Raw genomic sequence first — 8,962 nt, 5'->3', positions numbered from 1 at the left:
CTAGATCAAGTAGTTCAAAGTGGGGAAATAAGGTACTACTCTTTAATTCCCACCTTCGTTTGTTTGGTAATGGTTAGCTTAGAAGTAAGTGGAAAGGCCTTGTCTAATAAATCCTCCAGGACTATGATGGGAATATATTCAATCATTGAAAATATTCCTCGAGTCTGAACTACTGGAACACAAAGAAATAGACGTCCACGAGTTATCCGAGCTCGAGCCCCCATCTATGGTCATTGCCAGACCTTAAATATGCCTTACCCTAGTCTAGGATACTGGGGGCAAGTTTATTTCTCAAGTTTTGTTTCAACAGCGCCCGATTATGTTTGAAAAAAAACTAAACTAAAATAAAATAAGTGCTTCATGCTCGTGCTTGAGTTGGTTGGTGCACATTTGTATGCCAACCAACCCCCCTATTTTGATATTTTCATCAAGTGTGTAGATGAATATCATGAACATCACTGAGACAAACTCCTGGGCAGAGACGAGCAAACTTCGACATAACTCAGGGCCAGGTAGCCAGACTACACCCATGCCTAACCAAAACATTGACATGTACAACTCGTCACGGAGGTTTGCAATCTCATCTTTCTTTACCTTCTTGATTTTCATTCAAATTAGTCTAAACGCAATAAAATTAAAATTTGAAAGAAACTCTTGGAAGAGATGAATTCACACATGGCTTCCAAAGGTGCCTAAATTTTATTTCTTATGCAAGTACTTGTTACCTTTGGAACTTACATGATAGGATCACTTGACATTTTGTTTATTGACCCTTGTGATATAATGAAATGAGAGACATGTTCTTTCTAATTTGAAGTCTTGGAGTTTTTTTCTTTAAAAAGCTAAAACGAGACAAATCTCATTCACTTTCAACCATACAAGTCCTATCCAGAGCCATACATGAATAGATTTGAACCCACATAGCTATCTTTTGACATTTTGAGCTTGATCAAACATCGTTGCTTTCGAGAAATGTCATGATCATCGAGAACTTTGGTCATCCACTTTGCACATTCATCAATGAAGTCCATCAAAAGTGGTTCACCTGAAGCCCTCCATCCCCTGAAAAGAAAAGAGAATGAGACAAAAGTGAGTGAGCCTACAATCTTACTCGAGCAAAAAAAAATGAGGACAAAGGGGAAAGATGGAGCTGTCAAGGTCAAAAACCATGCAAAGAGGACATTCATCCCTCACACACACATGCACATGACCAAATTCTAAAGATGACATGATCTCTCAAAGACAAGATCTTTAATCTTGCAAAATAAATGAAGAAGATATGCAAGTTTATCCCCACCTTGAGCCACACAAACGCCTATTTTAACATAGGAAAGGTTTTCTCGAAAGACCTCAGTGAGGTTCAAACACAAAATGAGAGACTAAGAGTGAGTTGAAAGAGATGAGAGCATGCCTCCTGTTTTGAAAATCTTGTAAAAAACCTCCAAGTACAGAGAAAAGGAAGTGAATCATGTCCTCCATCGAGTTGTTCTAGGGATCAATATTCGAAAGTGAAGGTGTTAGCCACCCGGAATCCAAGGTATGAGGAAAGCTTAGAAATAAATCTTATGCATTCTTTGAGTTCATTAAACTAGGTTTCGCTCTTTTTCGACCTTACTGCTCGGGGCGAGCAAAGTCTGGCTGTGGGGGTGTGTTGGCGGTCGATATCAGTGATTTTCACCGCCAACGCTCCGCCTGATTTCATGAAACATAGGTCATAATAATGCCATAACCATTATATCGAATGATTTCCACAAGTTTTGGTGTATATTTGATCTCAGGAACAACATATCCAAAATTGAGCCAGAACAAACACTGTTTTGACCGGAAGGCCCAAGTCCGGCCGACCGACATACCTATTGTGGAATTTAGGCATGAAACTTGACCAGAGTCATCTAGAGGGAGAATCCAGGCCATTCCAATGGGTAACTTCCCAAAAAGCAAGAGTTGGAACCGGAAGGCTTGAACCCCTAAGCAAAATGGAGGAATCCTGGGCCATGATTAGAGCACAAGATGATTACCCATCCAGGAGTGATCTCCAGCTGTTGAAGAGCGTGCCGGTGCAACGGAGGGTCGAGAAGCCACCAGAGCTAGGTCGCCCGGCCTAGTTTAGGCTACCCGGCCCAAGAAATGCCGGTTGAGCAAATCGCCAGAAGTACCGACCTCCAGAGAGCATCAGGAGCATCCACTCGAAGGCAGTGGACAGATGGTGGGAATCTTAGGCCGGCCGTCCTAGGGTTGAATGGCCAGTCTGACTTTGTCACGCCACGAGTCCATCATTTGCGTGGAAGTTACACCGCCGACCTACTTGCGTGAAGTGTAGGCGACTTCGTTATAACCACCTTGGAAACACTATAAAAGGGAGCCCCCACCCCTCATTCAATACACACCATTTGGAGAGGAGAAGGGTCCCAAGCAAGATGTAGTCCCTCTTAGTAGAATAGGGAGAGTGTGAGGTGAGAGTCTTGATGAAAGCCAAAGTGAAGGAGCGGTGCCGAGTTCTCTCGGCCTTACTCTACTTTTGTAAGCCACCTCGGAGGAATGAAATATTTTCAGAGTGAAGTTGCTTGTCTCTTGTCGGTATCTCGCTAGTCTTTCTGTTTACTTCAGTTACTTGTTTACTTTCTATCATTGATCTGCGGTATCCCTACTCTGTGTAAGTAGCAAGTTCTACTTATTTGAGAGTGCTTTATGTCTTGCGGGGAGGCAGGAGTACGTAACTCGATAGTGTTAGGCATGGTGCCTAGACTTGGTTAGTTACCTCGGGTTGTGTTCCACCCCACAGTACCGCAGTGGTAGCCGGCAGGTAGTGACAGTCATGTTCGTCCTTTGTAGTCCACCACGTTCGGGTGCTTTCATAGCAGTAGTTGCCGATGGACATTGGATTCTCTTCTCACCCCAATCTGAGTCCTTCTCGTAGGTAGCCAAAGCAGATCAAGATAGTTTAGTTGCAAGTCTTCTGGGTAATGAGTTGGCTAACCGACGTTGAACCCTCTACCCACTTACCTCTCTTCCCCTTGTGGGTCTGGTTGAACTATTTCTAGGTCTGGTCGTGTTTTATCATTCCCCGTGGATTCAATACCCTGGAATACTCCAAGGTGAAAGCAACATCGGTCTCTTTGCGCTTGTGGAGTAATTCGTTTAGGCTAAGGAGTGACAACAATTACTTGGTCCTCATGCCGGAGCGTTGGGACTCTCCCCTATCTACGGGTAGAACTTACGGAAATGCTCGATGTTCCAGACATTGGGTGCTATTGGTGTAGGATGCTCTCCGGGACAAAGAGGTCACAATAGCTCGAAAGGCAGAAGGCGAAGTCTTGTGTGTAAAGGCGGCAGACAATAATGACACAAAAATCAAAGCAACAGCAAGTTTGCTCTGTATTCCCTCATCATTTGTACAGTCACAGGGGGGTATTTATAGCCCAACGGCTTACCTACCCACTTGCTAAAATTCCCATAATGCCCCCGAATTGCCACAAATATAGAATATTCCGTGGGCTTTTGGGTAATATCAAATCTACACACTCTCAGTGGATTACAGCTGGCCCGACACGTGGGTCCTTGTCCTGGTCCAGATCCTTCGCCGCCGGACGCCTTCGACCAGGGCTTCGGATCTGGACCTTCGCCGAGCGAGTCTGCCACTCTTCCGCTAAGTTTCCATCCGTTCTTGTACCTTCACTTCGGACCCTTCATGACTGTGCATGACGGAGGCTGACAGCCGCGATGGTGGGCGGGTCCTTCATCGAGGATACTTCGCTCCGAGGCCTTCGCTTAGTGGCCTTCACTTCAGTGCCTTCGCTCTAGTCCGCTGGCGCCTTGTCGTGAAGTGGCGTCTTCGCACTCCGCCGAAGGTGGCTTCCCCAATAGCTGCCCCTCGAGGCTTTGGCTGCTCCTCGGGGCACCCGAAGGCTCGAACATCCGGCGCGTGAAACGCAGCCTCAAGCGCCACCCTTCGGGCGTGCGAGCGTGCGAGGACGTCCTTTATCTATGGAGTCAATAGAAAAGATAAAAAGAAAACCCTATTGGTGAAGTCAGGTATTGCTTCTGTCATATCCACAAAATTGATTAGATTAATTAAGTGGAAAAAAGATGCGTATAATTTTTTTGACAAAAGACACAGCTACCCCGCAGCTCTTCAGATTCTTTCTGTTTGGTGCGTGGGCAAAATCGACATTTTACGCTGGCGGCGCGCTTTTCTACGCGCCACAGCTAGGGGGCCGGCCCTATATAAACGGGCCCCCGGGGGGGGCAAGAGCTCACCTCCCCCACGCTTCAGCCCCCAGCCTCTGGCCTCTTTTTTCTCTTACAGTCCGACATCTTCGCGGCTTCCAACTTCAGGCGCGACGGCTTCTTCCGAGGATATGGCGCCCCATGAAAGAGCTCGCTTCCCTCCAACAAAGATCCTCGGAAAGAGCTACATGACTCAAGGGATGATAGAAGACCTAGAGAGACGAGGTGCCCTTGAAGTTGGCTTCGCACGGCCTCCTCCAGTTGGTGAGATTGAAGCGAAGCCTCGCTCCGACGAAGTCGTAGTCTTCCGCAACTTCTTCATCGCCGGGCTTTGCTTCCTGCTGGATCCGGTTGTGGTGGAAATTTTGAAACTCTTCAAAGTCTACACCCATCAGCTGACGCCAACATCCTTCGTCCGGTTGAATATGTATATGTGGCTGACGAAGACCTGCAAGGTGAAGCCTTCCGCCACTGGCTTCGCTTGGCTTTTCAGATGTCACTTCCAGCCGAAGACGGTGTTCGTGAAGGAAAGTGAAGAGGCTACTGCTTCAGAGGCGGAGCCTCAATTCGGTGTGCACACCTTCGCTTTCCACACCAACGTTACGAGCCTGGTTGTTGCCTATCGCAACAGGTGTGGGGGAGTGGAGGTCTATGTGGTTCTACCACAAGGTCCCCCTCAGCGAAGCTACAGGAACCTACCCTCTGGTGGTGAAGGAGTTTGGGCCGCTTCGGGAACATCCTCCGTCCGTGGAAGTTGACGAAGGGACGGAGGATGCGAAGGCTCACGTTGCGTTGCTCCTCAAGGTGTCAAAGGTCTTTTTGACACGGGATATTGTCGAGGAGTATATTGCCTGCAAGTGTTTTCCCGTTCGCGACGGATGGTCTGTAACTTCGTGGGCGGGAAGGGAGAAGCGTATGGGTGGGCTTCTGATGCCCAACTTCTCGACATACTTTGGGATTACAAAGGACGGTAAGCCCCTTGCCTTACCTTCGCCTTTTTTTAACTTTTTATTTTTTGCGCAGGGGTTGATCACGTCGCCATTGAAATTCTTGCGGACGAAGCTATCGGGCCGAAGACGCGAAGGAACGGTTTCTTCTCGAATCCAGGCTGGGGGGCACTCGGACGAATCGTGTGTTCTCCTTCTTTGAGATCGAGGTCCCTCAGCATGCCGCCGACGCTCAATTGGCTGAGCCTTCGGGCGCTGCTGGGGGCAGGGGCAAGAAAATGTCCAAGGGCGGGGGTATCACCGGGGCCCTAGAGAAGAAAAAGCGCAAGACCGACGGGGGGGGGGGGGGGGCGCTTCCAAAGAAGCCTTCCCGTCTTATTGATGCTGTCCTCGTGCAGTCACCTCTTCGCAGAAAGGGGGGTTCTTAGGACAAAGTGCAGTCGAGTGGTGATAGCGCGACGGCGGCGCGAAGCCCCGCTGCTCCGGTTAATGCCGCTCCAGAGCGGGCGATGCCCGTCTTTTCCCTCCAATTTAGCTAGCCGGAGCCGGAAAGCGATGATGAAGTCGCCCCGAAGACCTGCGATGCTTCTGGCTCGGCTGCAGAGGTTGAGAAACATGCCGAGAGGATGGCTTCGTCCTCTTCGGGCGAGGAGGCAGGGGAGGAGAATGTCAATGTCGTGGATTCTGATGCGGTCGCGAAGGGGAAGCAGGTCGCCGTCGAGGGTAACTCAGACGACTCGGACTCTTTAGACAACAGAGCATATTTGATTAGTCAGTCTGTCCCTTCAGAGATTGCGGAGGCCCTTGGGATGAGACACGTGAAGATAATTAGCGGCCAAGTTGTCGGGAAAATTCGCTTTGAGAGCGGGCAACACAAGCGGGATTATCTTGCTGAAGTTGGTAGCTCATTTTGCTTCCTGCTCATGGAGCGAAAGCTCGTGCTGACCGGTGCCAGGAACGCTTTCCAGTGTGCAGAGGACCTCGCTCTAAAGTCGTATGTTGCGGCAAGGTGCGCCGTTGTCGGGGACGGCATGTGAACAAAGATATTGTGCTGATATTAACTTAGACCTTGTACTCAGGATATAGTCTTTACTCTTTCAGGCTAATGTCACTTTATGTCTTCTTTTATTTTTGATTTGAAAGAAGACAGGGTGGCCACTGGCCCCAACATCAATGTCGGGGACGTGAACTTCGAGCTCAAATCAAGCCTCATCAACATGGTGCAGGCTAGCCCATTCTGTGGCAAGCCAAATGAGGACGCAAATGCACATTTGTAGAATTTTCTGGAGCTCTGTGACACCGTTGTCATACGGGGTGTCGCCGTCGACGTTGTCAAGCTTCGTCTGTTTCCCTTTTCCCTCCTGGGGAAGGAGAAATAGTGGTTTTATAAACAAAAGGACATGAACACCTGGGCCAAATGCTCCAAGGCGTTCCTCGCAAAATTCTTCCCGCTGGGCAAAATAAATGCCCTTCGCGGGAGAATTTCAAGTTTCCAGTAGACAGGGATGGAATCCATCCCAAAAGCATGGGAGAGGCTGCAGGAATGCATCCTGGCATGTCCTCATCATGGCATGGATGAGTGGCTCGTCCTGCAAAGCTTCTACAACGGTCTCACAACGACATCTCGAGCCAATATTGATGCCGCTGCTGGAGGAGCCTTCCTCGACCTGACCATAGCCAAATCCAAAGCATTGGTCGAGAAGATGGTCTCCAATTAGGGGTGGAGTGATGAACGACTCCAACCCCGCACCAAGGGCATGCATACCGTCAAAGAGACGGATATGATTGCCGCGAAGCTGGACCTCCTAATCAAGAAGATGGAGGAAGGGAGCAAACAACCGATCCATGCTCCCGTTTACGCCATGGGTTTGCACTTCACGTGTGAAGTCTGTGGTAATGATGGACACTCGGGGAACGACTACTCCGAAACCTGTGAAGACTGTGCCTACCTCAACAACAACAATGGGTACCGTCCACAACAAGGAGGCCAGGGGTGGAACCAGCCACGTCCACCTTTTCAGGGAGGTAATAACTACAATCCTTCTTATAATTCGAATTTCAATTCAAACCAACCTCCCTTGAGAGAACTTGTTCTTGGCCAAGTTAAAATCAATGAAAATATAAATAAAAAGCTTTTGGCCAATGACAAATCCCTGGAAAGTTTAAATATCAAGCTTGAAACTTTGTCTTCAATTCTTAAAAACCAGATAAGTTTCAACAAAATGATCGAAACCCAGCTTGCACAAATTTCTACTTCGTTACCTGCTGTTGAGAGCGGGAAGATCCCGGGGCAACACGAGTCTCTCGTTGAAAATGTCAGCATGGTGTCTACCGGACGGGATAACTCGTCCCAGAGGTCACCACGCAATAACCATGCAGGTAGGTACTATCCCCCAAGGAACGACGTTTGGGATGGCATGGTGGCAGCGGTGCAAGAGGATCCTAGGGTCCCCATGATCAGCTGCTCGATCTACATCAAACACTTCGAGCGATGCCTATGCGATCTGGGGGCAAGTGTAAATATAATGCCCAAGGTAATATATAAAGCACTTGAATATCCTGCTCTTTCCACAACAACTATGCTCGTACAGCTTGCAGATTCAACCATTCGGTATCCCGAAGGGATAGCCGAACATGTTTTCGTACGAGTATGAGACTCCTTCATCCTTGCCGACTTTGTGGTAATGGATATGGAGGGCGACCTCGGAGTCGACCTCGTACTTGGGTGACCTTTTCTAAGGTCGGCCAAGGCAAGGATCGATGTCGGAAAGGGAGAAATCCATTTCCGTGTCGGAAGGGAGGATATGTTTTTCAGGTTCAAGAAGAAGGAAGAGTAGCGCTTCATGATAAAACAATATAGTGAAGGGCAAGCACTCTAGGGTGCACCAGAACCCCAGCCAGAACAATGACCCTCCGCACCTAAAAGAAAGAAGAAGGAAAATAAGGTGTGGCTGAAGGTCGAGAGTTCGGCCTCGTCCAGTTCTCCAGGACGAGCCGATGAATGGTAAGAATGATGGGGAAAAGTCGTGCACGTCGGACTTTAAACGACGCGCCCTTGCCAAAGGTAAATTGGTATTTATCTCATATTTGCTTTCTCCGCTTTTCAATATTTTCTTTACACCTTATTTGTTTTTCTCCACTGCATGTTTGAAATTTTCAAAATTATTTTCTGCATGCTGGAATTTTTCTAGCATTTTCCCTTTTTACAAAAAGACAAAAAATATTTTTTGAGTTTTAAAATCCTTTGGGAAAAATAATGTGGACATCTTTTCGAGCAAACTTTTGGCCGTGCACCATATTTTCAAAAAACTTAACCATTGAGGAAGCACCAAGCTGAAGGGGGGCAGTAGGGGGCCCACCCTAGGGCCGGCCGACCCCACAGGTCGGCCGACCCAGGGCCAACGGCTCCTAGGCCCCACCTTCTCCAATGGCTCCGTAGCCGTTGTGGCTTGCCTCTCCTCTGGTGCACGCGCCATCTTCTCTTTAAATAGGGGCCGAGAGGGGTGTTGAGCTCTCTCATACTCACACACTCACTCACACTCCCTCTCACACATTCTTGCTCGGGTTTCCATTGGATTTTGGCTCAAGTTTGGTTTCAAGAAATCTCTCTCTCTCTCATTTCTTTGCTGCAAGATTGATCACATATTTGGAGGAACAACTCTCGGGTAAGAATTTCATTTTGATTTTGCTAACATAACCCGAACCGAGTTGTTCTCGCTCGTTCTTGTTCACTCTTGTTGCAAGCATGAAGGGTGTAGGTCGGAAACTTTCTCGAGCTATCAAGAAGA

The 8,962-nt window shown here is 48.3% G+C and overlaps 1 non-coding gene across 1 annotated transcript; it reads right to left on the bottom strand.

Moving 5' to 3' along the window:
• Positions 1-6,640: 6,640 nt before the first annotated feature.
• On the bottom strand, positions 6,641-6,747 carry LOC120671665. The gene has a single exon (XR_005673765.1). It is a non-coding gene; the product is annotated as a small nucleolar RNA R71 (small nucleolar RNA).
• Between the last annotated feature and the right edge of the window lie 2,215 nt (positions 6,748-8,962).

The sequence above is a fragment of the Panicum virgatum genome, chromosome 4N (genome assembly GCF_016808335.1).
Source record: "Panicum virgatum strain AP13 chromosome 4N, P.virgatum_v5, whole genome shotgun sequence".
In the NCBI taxonomy this organism is placed as follows: Eukaryota; Viridiplantae; Streptophyta; class Magnoliopsida; order Poales; family Poaceae; genus Panicum; species Panicum virgatum.
The sequence above is the reverse complement of the archived record's forward strand: the minus strand, read 5'-3'. Positions and strand labels throughout refer to the sequence as shown.